Genomic DNA, 12657 nt, shown 5'->3' with positions numbered 1-12657 from the left:
AGCCCTGCGATATAGCTATTTTTTAAAAAAAGATTTATTTATTTATTTGAAAGAGTTACACAGACAGAGGAGAAGCAGAGAGAGAGAGAGAGAAAGAGAGAGAGAGAGAGAGAGGTCTTCCATCCGATGGTTCACTCCCCAATTGGCCGCAACGGCCGGAGCTGCGCTGATCCGAAGCCAGGAGCCAGGAGCTTCCTCTGGGTCTCCTATGTGGGTGCAGGGGCCCAAGGACTTGGGCCATCTTATACTGCTATCCTAGGCCATAGCAGAGAGCTGGATCAGAAGAGGAGCAGCCAGGTCTCAAAACGGTGCCCATATGGGATGCCAGCGCTTCAGGCCAGGGTGTTAACCCACTGCACCACAGCTCCAGCACCATGATATACCTATTTGAGCTGCATGTTGTGATACCCCACATCCTCTATCAGTGTGCCTGGGTTTGAGTCCCACTTGGGCTTCTGATCCAGCTTCCTGCTAATGTGTACCCTGAGAGGCAGGGATTGATGGGTCAAATGCTTGGGTCCCTGGCACCCACCTAGAGACAAGGATGGAATTCCTGTACCCTTGCTTTGGTTGGGACCAGCCTCAGTTCTTTTTCTTTTTCTTTCTTTTTTTTTTTTTTTTTTGACAGGCAGAGTGGACAGAGAGAGAGACAGAGAGAAAGGTCTTCCTTTTGCCGTTGGTTCACCCTCCAATGGCCGCCGCGGCTGGCGTGCTGCGGCCGGCGCACCGCGCTGATCCGATGGCAGGAGCCAGGTGCTTCCTCCTGGTCTCCCATGGGGTGCAGGGCCCAAGGACCTGGGCCATCCTCCACTGCACTCCCTGGCCACAGCAGAGAGCTGGCCTGGAAGAGGGGCAGCCGGGACAGAACTGGCGCCCCGACCAGGACTAGAACCAGTGTGCTGGCGCCGCAAGGCGGAGGATTAGCCTAGTGAGCCACGGCACCGGCCAGCCTCAGTTCTTACTCACAGTTGAAAACCATTAGAGCCATTGGATAAAACATCTTTCTCTGTGTCCCTGTCTGTCTCTGTGTCACTCTAACTTTCAAGTCAATACAAATAAACAAACATGTAATAAAATTATCTGAAAACCATCTCTTTTAAATGTAATATTCAAGGAAATTAACACCCCCCTCTGCCAGTAACTGTGAGAGGGGAGGAATCTAACTTCAGTGCTTGCATTGCTCCAAGGTATAAAGAAATGAAGATATCTCATGTCATGAAGATAAGAGAAGGTTTATTTTTTCCTTTGGGTAACAAACACAGGTGACACAGAAACAGCTAACAGACACAGGTGACTAATTGTATCTTTATACCAGCTCCTAAAATCTCTTTAGCCTTTTATTTCAGTGGAATTGAACATGCTCTTCAGTTTTTGTTACTCTCAACTGTTGCGACAGTCTTGATTAAAGACCTTGTCTGTCGGCCTGCTCCACGGTTCACATGGCTAATCCTCCGCCTGCGGCGCTGGCACACCGGGTTCTAGTCCTGGTTGGGGCGCCAGATTCTGTCCCAGTTGCCCCTCTTCCAGTCCAGCTCTCTGCTGTGGCCTGGGAGTGCAGTGGAGGATGGCCCAGGTCATTGGGCCCTGCACCCGCGTAGGAGACCAGGAGGAAGCACCTGGCTCCTGTCTTCAGATCAGTGCAACGCGCCTGCCACAGCGGCCATTTTGGGGGTGAACCAACGGAAGGAAGGCCTTTCTCTTAATCTCTCTCTCTCACTGTCTAACTCTGCCTGTCAAAAACAAAAACAAACAAACAAAAAACTGTGTCTAACTTTGCTCAGTGTATTTTTTTGTTTTGGTGTCAGTTTCTCAAGGTCAGAGTTCAGAGCACCCTCTGTAAGAACACAGCAGGCTGAACACACTGCCCAGCACTCTACCTTTCATCTTTTTGTGCTCTGTATCAGGAATGATCAAATTGGATACCCTCTTTAATAAGACATATCTGGAGTTAAGAATAACCTTACACTGTAAACTATTTTAATAAGTTAATGTCCACCAATGATGATGTAATAAATAGAGTGAACTAAGATCAACATTTTTGTTTCAATCATGATAGTTTATCTTATTATTACAATTTAACTTTAAGTTTATATATTATTCCTGTGTTTAGAAATTGTAAAATAAAGTGATGAGTGGCTGGAAGCATTATTTAAATGTGCTAGAAAATGTATTGAGGGAGACATAGCACAAAGTTAATATTATCTCAGAGCCATTTCACTGATTGGAGAAGAACATCTACAAAGCATTTATATAGACCATGTATGATTTAAAAGTACAAAACTATGCAATATAATGAATTAGATTAAAGAAATGATAGCAGGCATATTAGATATCATCTGTAAGCATTATTTAAAGGCAAATCGCTTCTTACTAACAAAGATAATTTAAAAATTGAGTTTTATTCTTCCCATTGAATATACTGTTAACATGTAATACAGTAAGGAAAATAGTTTTTTTTCTATGCTTCTTAGTTTTCTAAAATGAAAACAAAATATTAATGGCACTCATGATAGGTCTAGGGGACACTGCTATAGGTTCTTGCCAGAGCAGAAAGTGGTTGGGTTCATCTCTGACTCCAATAAGATCAACTGAGAATTTTAACCAAGAAACAGATGAGGAAATATCAAGGATAAGGGGATTTTGGCTAAACTTAAGAGAATGAATGCTAAATGTAGGCCAGGGTGATATGATATCAGATAGTGGTTGCTTACTAAGTATGTGGAGTTTTCACTTAATTAATTTAGCACAAATCTTGCACATAATATATTCTAAAAAGATGGAGAAGGAAGGTGGGGAAAAGTTTGCATCAGAAGGGATTCAGGAGCCTGACTAAGTTTTGGTCAAAGAAGAGAATCTTTGTTGTCAGTTGGGACAGATCCCTGTAAAAAATGACAAAATAATAAGAGAAAAACAAGCAGTATAATACCACATACCCTGCATCCATGGGAGATAATCCAGAGAAATGAGTACATCTCTAGAATAAATTTCAAAGAACTGTCTTATACTTCAAGTTTAATTACTTTTGGATCAGATAGAAAGGTATGGGGAAAGATCCCATTATGGGGATGTAACCAGGACAAGTACAGCCAGCCGTGGTCTGAGAGGACACATTCTCAGGGATCTAGATTTCCTCAGGTGCTCAGCTAGGCAGCACTTCAGCTGTGTTAAGGTGGTAGCATTAATTTGGCTTAAAATATGAAACAGTCTTCATAGATAGCTTCTGAGTTGATTTGTGGAATCTGCAGTTGGGGAAGTGGGCTTATTGGGGTGGGACCCAGTGTAGGAAGATGCCTAGCTGGGATAGTCTTGCCTTGCCATTGGCTCAACCTCCTGGGTCCCCCAAGTTTGTCCCTTCCCAAGAGGGGTCAGCAGGTTACAGCTGTCCCCCCTCTGTAAACGGGGCTAATTTTTTAAGTTTTACAAAAGATCCATTGCAATGGGTGAGTTTAATGCTGAAGTCTGGTGGAATTCAAGTTCATTCCCCACATGCCCAGCCATCAAGCTGGACAGAGCAGCTGCTTCTGAGTTCCTGTGTTGTACCCTCCACAGCCTGCTTGCCTACATGCAGTGGCTGCCCGCAGCTTGCCTTGACCGAGGAGGGGAAGTGTGCCACCCGCCACTCAGCCTTCCCCAAACCCGGGGGACAATCAGGCGCGGTGTGGAGCCCAGTCAAAGCAGGGTCTCACTTTATTGTAAAAGGGAGGTGTATATATAGCTGAGGTACAGAGCAGATAGTACAGAGTGGATGAGCCTGAGCCGATGAGGGCAAGGGGTGGGGTGTTGTGATGCAAAAGGGTCTTAGCCACTCCTATTATACCACCTTAATGATCCTTAGGCAGAAGCACCCTGGGGCTGGGGTGTTTGCCACCAGGGATTTGAAACTTAAAGACAGGTTTTCAAATTCGAGGCAGGCTCAGGAAATTTCCTCTAGGCCTTTCCGGATTCAGCCTCCCCCACACCTACAGGTCTGCACCTCCTCTACCAAGCTCAGATGTGGTATGGAGAGCAAGCTTGTGCCTCTTTCTTGCCTGTGACACTTGAAGCCTGACAGGCTCCACAGAGCGCTCTTAGGCGGCATTTTGAGTGGTATTCCCTTTGGGGATGATGTAAACTTTAGAGCTAGGGTGTGAAGAAAGCCAGTTTCTTTCTGAGGAAAACACCTTCTGCCAGGAAATTTCTGGGCCCCACTAGCAGCCCCTGCATTCCTAGGGAAATCCGGTAGCTCAAGGGCTTCAAGGAAACCAGTAGCATTAAATTCTTGGGTTAGGTGGGCCACAGATAGCCTGGTTCCCATGCCAGGATTCCACATGGGTCATTTGTCTCTGGCCTGGTTTCAGTCCTGGATCTTGCCTTCACAAGCCCCATGTAAGCCTTGTGTTGTGATAATCAGTCATTAAATGGCATCTCTGAGCATTTAAAAAAATCTAGAGACCCAATTGCTGTAGGAATTAAGATGCTGCCTGGAACACCCGCATTTCATATCAGAAAGCCTAGATTTGAGTCCCAGTTCCACTTCTGCTTCCAACTTCTTGCCTATGCACATCCTGAGCAGCAACAATTGACAGCTGAAGTGATTACATTTGTACTACTTGAATGGGAGACCCAGATTCACTTATGGGCTCCTTGCTTGGTTGCCTGGCCCAACTTGGGCTGCTGCAGGTATTTGGGAAATGAAACACCAGATGTCTGTTTGTCTCTCTCTCTCCTCCCCTCCCTTTCTCTCTCTCTTCCCTACTCCTCCTTTCACTTATTTGCAAATAAATTAAATAACTAAATAAATATTAAAATAAAATACTGGGGTAAGTATTGCTATAGCTGTTAAGCCACTATTTGAGATGCCCATATCCCATATCAGAGTACCTGTGTAATCCTAACTTAAGAGAATAAATTTTCTTGTCTTTTTACATTTTGCCTAAGAAGTTAATTGCTGGCTTTGTCATTAATCAGAATTACATTTAACCCAACAGATAAATACTGCTTACTTAAGAGTTCCAGGGGCTCAGTACAAGGGAGATGGTTAGAATTGTGATACCTCAAATGATTAAGGAACTTGAGACCACCATGTCCACTGGTCAGGAATTTATAACCACCAACTGTGAACAGTCATACCGTCATACCACCTAACTAGCTTTGGGTTGACTTATTTGACAATGAACTATAAGAGTTATCCTCTGTAATTTCCTCTGAATTGTCATTTTCTCCTTATTTTTAAAAATTTATTTTCATTTTATTCAAAAGGCAGAAAGAAAGGGGGAAAACAGAGAGACAGAGATTATTTGCCTGTTAGCCTAATGTCAACTTGGTTTCCTCCACCAAAAATAGGGTGGCAGCAATGGCTCCCAAACATCCAGGCTTTCTTGTAGCCTCTGAATCCAGTTCTTGAGAAAAGTAAGTCACTGATTATGAAAGTGGGCCCAATTTTTCGGTGACTACACCCAGTTCTATTCCTTGCTTTTCTGCTGTAATAGGGTTAAGGGCTTGTAAGTGCAGGGACCTCAAGCCAGGGGCAAAGTAAATTTTTTTTTTTTCCAGAAACAGGAAACTTTTATTTAAATAGTATAGTCTTAATTTCTTTAATATATCCCCCAAAACCTGAGGAAAACAAAGTTTTATATATTATATAAACCAAATTTGTCAAATTTGAAAGTGAAAGTTAAAGTAACTTACAGTTAGCTTTTAGCCCTCTTGGGACATTCAGACAAATCCTGAGGATCCACGTGACATTAGTGTGTGTCAGTTACAATACATTGGGACAAACTTTGCTATTGTACAGTTTCATTTATCAAGTGTTTTCTATTTATTCCATTATTAGTGAGGGTAAAATGTTACCCTATCAACTAAAGTCACATTACATGGCAGCAGACTTAGCCACGTCTGGATTGCCTTTGTAAGTTTTAGGGAGGGGCTAGCAATTAACTCCATGACACAGTTCTTTGAGGATAGGGGTCCTGCCTGGGAATTCAGTAAGTGGCTTCTGTGGAACCACATGAGTTCCAAGACCATGTCAGTGCTCAGATAAGTGCCTGCAGGGACTGAGAGACCTCCTTTACCTTCCAAATTGAGGGTATTCCTGTTTCCAGTGCTCCTCTTTTTCACACTGAGGGCAGACGCAGGTGGACTTTTAAGGTAGGGACATTCTTTGAACCAATTCCCAGCTTTCACACCCAAAATATTTTCTCTTGGCATTTTTAGTCGTTGTGGGACACTTCCATTGTGGCCCATGAGGTTGCAGCAACTGTAATCCCATGAGGCTCTTTCCTGGGCTGTTGTTTCCCATGTTGGAGCACTCTCTCCACCTCAGCCTTTTCTCTGTAATTAAACGTCCCAGGTGCTATATTTAGCAGCTGATTGCTAGTAACTTCAGATGCTAGAGCCAGTTTCTGGAGTTTCCCAGTTTCTGAGTGGTCACCTTAGGAGAGTCATCGGCAATGGACATAGATGAAAAGGACTCTCAGTGACCTTGGGAGAGAAAAGAAAAGCATGGTTCTATCAGGCCCCTATCATGCCTGGGCATTCGTTTCAACCTCCAGGCTTTAGGTGAAATCTGACATCCTAGGATTTCCTTTTAAGCCCTAAGTGTCCCCAGGGGCCCTTGTAGACCAAGTCAAACCTTGCATACCAGATATGAAATGTTATCTGTGGTACAAGACAGCTTTAACTGGCATCCTGCAATCTAGCTGTGGTTTAACTGGCTTCCTTTCATCCAGGGGGCTCTGGAAATTCATAAAGACTTAGGGTCTCAAGCCAGATCTGGACAGTACCATTCTTGCCCTGGTTATGTCTGACGACTCCCCGAGTGCTAATTCAGTCCTGTAGTCTCACCCAGATTTCTAAGACAAGTGCCCTACCTATCTGAGAGCCCCCTGTGTTTTCCCAGGTGTTCACCTTGAACCCTGGAGCTTCCTCTGTCTGCCTAGGTATTCACCTCAAATCCTGAGCCTTCCATGTTGGTGAGAGGGTTGTTGATCTTGAGAGATTACACACCTCAGCTTTAACACTTTGGTAAAGCAAAGTTGAGTGCCTAAGTCTGGCTAGTTGTGGCTTAATACCTATTCCTAAAAGTTACCATTGGAATTGAACAAGAGGCAGAAATTTGGAAAGGATAGCAGCTGCTAAATAGGAAAAAATATAGAGGAAATGAAAAAAGAAAAACAGTACTTCCCAGCTTGGATCAGCCAGACTCACAGTCTCTAGATACCTGGGCTAGACCCAAAGGTAGGGTGCCTGGTCATGCCTCTGTGGTCCTGAAACTGCAACAACATTTGCCTGGGTAGTGCAGTCCACACTGACCACTGCAGAGCCAAGCCTCCACAGGGCCCCCTAGATGTGCCAGGCATATCAGGGATACGGATTGGGCACTGGGTCCACTGCCCCATGTGGATGTCAAGCAGACCACAGGTGCTGAGGACAGCTGACATGGCTAGGTAAAGATGGCAACATGAGCAGATCTCAGAGAGGCCAGCTGACCCAATAGACAGCAGCCATCCAACAGACAGCAGCCATCTAGTTCTTGACAGACTATGAAGTAGAGTGCCCAGACAAGTCCCTGGAAATTGGGAGCCTGGTGCCACCTCCAGAAGCTGGATCCTAGAGTCAGGTCTTGATCCCAAACTTCTCGAAAGCAGAATTTGAAGTTGGGGATAGAACTTCTGATACCCTGGCCATGCCTACAGCTGCAACCCACACTGAGTGGTTTCTTCATCCTCTCCCCACTCCCCTGTTCTCTTCTTAGGAGGAGAGCAGGAAAGTAGGAGGAAGGGGAGTGAGACAGTGGGGTGCTGAGACACAGTGGGTCAGTTTTACAATGGGACATGTTTACCATGGGATCTGCAGGCCCACATGAAGTCTGGTGAAGGCCCCAGAGGCAAGGCGGACCACTGAAGGAGCCATGAAGGTACTGGTGTGCTGCATCATTCCTGTTCACTCAGGGAAGGGAGGCTACTGGGTGACAGTGCCATATATTGCAGGCAGCCAGACACTTCTGCATAGCGAGAGGCTGCACACTGCAGGTACCTGGGCACCAAAGCTCCCCATCATGCTAGGAGGTCAAATATTGACTTCCTCCAGAATCTGCCATTTCTGGCTGTAGGAGGCCAAATGTCGATTTGCCCGCATCATGTTAGGTGGCAGATGCCTGTGCGTCTGACCAGATATCTGGGAATGGAAAGTGCTTGGAGGCCTGTGCTTCCCACTCTAACATATTTGGGTATGGAAGTTTTGGCACCTGAGACATAAAGGGGTGCAGAGGCTGAGTACTGGATCACACCCCTTCTCCCTGCGGCATTCCTTCTCCCCTCCTGTTTGTCCCTGGACTTTGTTCCATGTAGTTTAACCTCAGCTGACAAGGTGCCAACTCAGAACTGAGATGGAACAAAGAAGTCCAGCAGTTTAGCTTTTCTAACTCCACCCCAGGTGCCAGGAAAGGGAAAAGGAAAAAAAATGATGAGCTGAAGTTAAGAGGGAAAAAGCCTTTATGTAGAAGAGAGATAGGATTTGGGATATATGCACCAACTGATACCAGGGTGGGTTCCAATTCCTGCTGCATAATTCCAGGCTGGCTCACCACTTTATGTAGTCAGCAGTAGGCCGAAGCTGCACTTATTCCAAGTTCTTGTTTTCAAGCATGAAAAAAATTCAGGGAGGAGACATATGGTGAAGGAAAGCAGGATTCACTTCACATGACTGCAGACAACTCTGCATGAGAGAGATGGGTGGCTGCCCTCACCAGAGTTTGGGTCTTCTTAATAGGATACCGGATTAGTGTTCTAATTGAATGCTCAAATGAGATGAGTTTGGGCTGGTCTTGTGTACATGTGGTGGTATCTAGAAAGTTGCCATGACATCTTCACTTGGAACTGCAACATACATGTTATCATGACATCTCATGTGTGAGGGGAAGTGAGATTTAGGTGCATGAATGAGAATGGGTGTGCTGAACCTGCAGTCATTTTGGGTTAGCATGGAAGGGTATGGAGGTTGTGTGGTATAGGGCTGCAGCACAGAGGCTGCAAGGTGTCTCCATCGTGTCATTGCTCACTAGCTTGCTGTATGCCCATATCAAAACCAGGCACTCAGGTATCAGATGCAGGCATCCCCAAGCAGCTATCTAACTGCTGTACCAAATTCCCACTCACCCACTTTCTGGCTTAAAAATTGTTCTGCTGCAGTTGGCATGGCAAAGCAGGTGAGACTGCCACCTGCAATGCTGGCTTCCCATATGGATGCTGGATTGTGCCTTGGCTGCTCCACTTCCAGTCCAGCTCACTGCTAATGCAGCTGGGAAAGCAGCAGAAGATGCCCAAGTGCTTAGGCCCCTAATCCAAGTGGGAGACTTGGATGAAGCTCTTAGCTCCTGAATTTAGCTTGGCCTGGCCTTGGTTGTTGCGACCATTTGGGAAGTGAAACAACAGATGGATGATCTTTTCTCTCTCTCTCTCTCCCACTCTCTTACTTTCTCTCTGTCTCTGTAACTTGGGCTTTCTCCTCCCATTAAAAATCAACTTTTTATTAACCATGCCATTTCCATAAGCCACATATCAAAATACACATATAAAAAGGCTAAATTTGTTTGTGGCAACTAATTATAAATATGAGTAAAATAAACACCTGCCAACTATCAAAGTCGCTACACATAGAACTTTTCTAGCTCAGAAATTTGGCCTGTATTAATTTTGATGACATCTGACTTATATGCCTGATATCATTACACAAAAATCACACTAATCTCTGTGTTTTCTTCTTTGTATAAAAAGGTTGAGTCTTTATGGGGAGTTTAAAATAGATAGTACAACACTTCGAATTCTTCAGTAGTCCTTCATTTTTATGCCACTGTAATCCCATCAGTCTTGTAAATGGACGTGAATTTAGCAGGTGAGAGAGTTGGACTCTGAGGAGCATGTTCAAAGTCCATCTGGGACTTGGTTATACTGAGCCTTGGAATATCCTTCGTTCTAAAATAAGACATGGATCTCAAGGTTGAATGATTGCTGCCAGTGTAGCTTCTGGCAGTGGACATACAACACTTGGGAGGAGACACATCCTCCTTGATTTCATGAACTTCCTTTCCATATTTTTCTTTTCTGCACTTTTTATGACAGCAAAAGATGGTACAATCAATGAACACTAGAGCAAGAAAAGTTCCTATAATAGCTCCTGCTATCATGTCAGTTCTGTCTGAAGGAAGAACAACATCCAGGTTCAACAGGCACTGATCAGAGTCCACCCTGTTTCTGACTGTGCAACTGTAGGTCCCAGAGTATTCAGAAATGGTATTTTTTAAAACAGACATATCCAGTGAAATCATTTCTGGTAACCATGAGTTGGGTATTTCCTGTGAGTGATACAGTTTTTACCATTCATATCGTAATGGAAGTGAACATCATTTTGGTTTGCATTTTAGGTTAAAGTTATTTCCAGTTTCTTCTGACACATCAGGATAACATTGTGTACATAAAGGCGTAATAAGAACTGTCTGGAACCTTCTTATTTGCAGGAGCTTTTTTTACTTTGCACGGATAAATGGCACAATCTGGTAATTGTAAATTTGTTACATTTATTGATGCATCACCAGATGTGACATTCCTACTTGTAAAATGTACTCGTCCTTTCTGATCTTGATAATAGACAACATAAATTTTGTCTCCAGAATTTTAAATAATCACTTGGCCTGGCTTCTGATTATCAGCGGGTGATAGCAGCCTTTCAATGTTCAGGTGTTCTTCTTCAGAAGTAGGGGTAAATTCGCACTGTATATAGGCAGCTTCCCCTTTGGCTTTTTCAATAATCTGTTTAGGATTAATGATATTCAAACTTCTGGCGAAATCCTAGATTCTGTACAGGAGTATGAATCACAGAAGAAACATCACGGTGGCTGCCCAAACATGGGCGGCCTTAAACTTTCAAATAAATAAATAAATAAAATCTTTAAAAAGTAAATTCCCCTGCTATTCTGCAAGGTCAGAAAAGCACTTTTGAGCCTGCAGAGTGCCCATTCCCCCAAAGAATGCTAGCCTCTTAATTAAACCTGACTTCCTGGCTTTACCTCTTGCCCCTTGTAAATTGGCCTTTCACTAGTCAGTAGCCCAGGACTAGTTTTTCCAGTATCATTTGGATTCAAGTCCCAGTCTTTTTTCCATCCTCACTGGCCACTAATGCTCACCCTGGGAGGCATGTGCCCCTGTCACCCATATGGAAGATTTGGATTGAGTTCCTGGCTCCTCAGCCATGAATCTTCTGAGCATTTGAGGAATGAACTGGTGAATGGGGACCTCGCTGTTTTCTATGTGTGTCTGTTTCTCTCTGCTGTTCAAATAATAAAATTTGAGCAGAAACATAAAATCTAGGAAAAATTATAAAAATTAGAAATTTAGGGTTTTAAAGATGATTCATGCCCAAACAGGTGCCCATGCAACCAGTCAAGAAACAAAATCTTAAAATCAAGGGACCAGATTGCTTCTGTTCTTTTAAAGTAAAGGTTAGATTTGCAATCATTGTCCCTTAGTATTTTATAAACTGAGTCATTAAACTGTTTCCTAACAAAATGTGAAGACCTTTTATACAAACAAAAAATGGTTTGTTTTCAAAATACAAAGTTTATTTTTGAAGTAAAGGTTTATGTTGCATGAAATTTCTGAGCATCTGAATGGTTTCAGCTTTGGGAAATTCTTGTTGGAGCCCTAAAGTGGCAGCTATAAGCATTGAAGTACCCTCCTGGGTGTGACATTCCTAGCTTGATGGCTTGATCACTTAATTTACTTATATAGTGCTCTAGAATGTGATTTTGTTGCTTTGAGTAGAAAACTGAGACCAGAGTTACTGAGCCACAAATAAGTGAAATTTACACTCATGAACACCGAAGATTGCTATAATAATTTTCAGGCTGAAAAAAATTTAACCACTAACATCAAGTCAAAACTTTAAATGTAGAAGTTTTACTCTGTGATTTTAAAAAATGCCAATGATTAAGGGCAAGCTTAGCTCATAGGAAGAACTACTGGCAAATGGTTTAGTTAACCACCTTAAGGATTCCAATGATTTACTGAATTTGAATGAGGACTTCCGTGGAATAATATGATCCTCACTTTCTTATAAGACAGTTGTTGATTTCTCCATTCAACTATTATCTACCTAGGGTTCTCCATGGTATTAATTCTAAATCACACTGGATCATCCAGGATGACACTGAAAGAAAGCAACTAAAAAGCTTTTAAGGAAAATACACTCACATAAAGCAATTAGCAGCAATGGAACAGAATTGAAAATAGAGCCCATCTAGTCTTCTGCTTTTGGTATGACCTGGCTTCATTATTTGAGATAGAGATTGCTGCAGAAATATCATGATGTTGGTTTTATAAATCAGCAGGACCAGGGACAATAAAAAATCTGAAGCCCTGTTTCTATCTGCCACATGACCAGTCTTCTGCAAATTGGATCAAATAGAGAGAACATTGTTACCTCCATCCTCACTTCATCTGCATGAGTGTATAGGTTGAGGCAGGCAATGACTGGTGGAAAATTAGTGAGTATTGGTTGTGACAATGTGTACTGAAGAACTCCACCTTTGAATAGCATACTATGGGTACCACAGACTGGACAAAGGCTGAGACAGTACTTGTAATGTGCCATAGATTTTTTGTGGCGTTGCAGGTGGTCCTAGAA

The 12657-nt window shown here is 43.4% G+C and overlaps 1 pseudogene; it reads right to left on the bottom strand.

Annotated features, from left to right (window-relative positions):
- Window positions 1-9820: 9820 nt before the first annotated feature.
- On the bottom strand, window positions 9821-10862 carry LOC133772372 (coxsackievirus and adenovirus receptor homolog; annotated as a pseudogene).
- Window positions 10863-12657: the final 1795 nt, after the last annotated feature.

This window comes from Lepus europaeus, chromosome 13 (genome assembly GCF_033115175.1).
Source record: "Lepus europaeus isolate LE1 chromosome 13, mLepTim1.pri, whole genome shotgun sequence".
In the NCBI taxonomy this organism is placed as follows: Eukaryota; Metazoa; Chordata; class Mammalia; order Lagomorpha; family Leporidae; genus Lepus; species Lepus europaeus.
This window is presented reverse-complemented; position numbering and strand designations above follow the sequence as displayed.